Below are 1,075 nucleotides of genomic sequence, written 5' to 3'. Positions count from 1 at the left end.
AAGGCTTATCCTAAACAGTTGGAATATTTAATCTTTATACCTAACTTGTAATATATTGGCGATTTTTTTTTATTGTAAATTATGTGGTACTTCAGTTAGTAAGTTTTAATGCATGTACACATAGATACCAAGTTTATGTCAGTTTTCGTCAATTTTCTTTTTTTCCGCTATTTCATTAAACAGATTACAGCCCCTTTTAAACAAGTCTTTGGGAGGAACTGTTGGGGATTGTTATTAAAGCTGCATTTTCACAGATTTACCATTCTGACAACTTTTTTTTCATCATGGAATGAATCATGCAATGTTAGTGCATAAATTATGTCCGCGAACCATGATTTAAAACTGCTGAAAAAATATCAGATAGCTGTTTTTCATATGTACGTTCATAATTGTTGTTCTGTGACTTAAATTTGAACACTTTCAGAAAAATGAAATAATAAGCAAATTTCTCAATACATGACTTCTGTTTTATTGTTAGCAATTAAAGGCATTGATTCTCTGAGATAATTATAATGTTAAAACAGTCAATCTGTGAGAGTGCAGCTTTAAGATTCATTTTTCCTAAGATCAGCCAAGTTAGTATTATAGCTAATTTTAGCTTAAAAGTAGGTGAATTTTATATTTATTTCAGACCAGATACTCTTGAGGGACCAATTTAAGGGCAAACAGACAAACGTTTTGATGCAAAGAAAGCATTAGATTTGAAAGGTAGATTTTTAACACATATTTACATGTACTCAATGTTATTTACTAGTATAACATAATGTATTCAAGTATAAGATATTTCAAGTATTTGGTCAGGTTGTTAGGTTTAATTGAAACTGTTAAGCAAATAAATGAAAGTCCATGCAATTTTGCATGCACATGTTTGTTGCATGCAGATTTTACTCAGATGGCATAGGGTACAGTTACTCTTGTAACTTGCTTAAAATAAATGCAAATAATTCTGCATGTGTCTGAAGTCATGTTTTATTTTTCTCTACAAATTGTTTTAAAAAATGCAATTGTTTGATTTCCTTTCTTATGTGTTATGCATTGCAGTTCCCATGGAGAAGAAAATGGAGAGATTCTAAAA

The sequence above is a fragment of the Mya arenaria genome, chromosome 8 (genome assembly GCF_026914265.1).
Source record: "Mya arenaria isolate MELC-2E11 chromosome 8, ASM2691426v1".
NCBI classification, from domain to species: domain Eukaryota; kingdom Metazoa; phylum Mollusca; class Bivalvia; order Myida; family Myidae; genus Mya; species Mya arenaria.
This window is presented reverse-complemented; position numbering follows the sequence as displayed.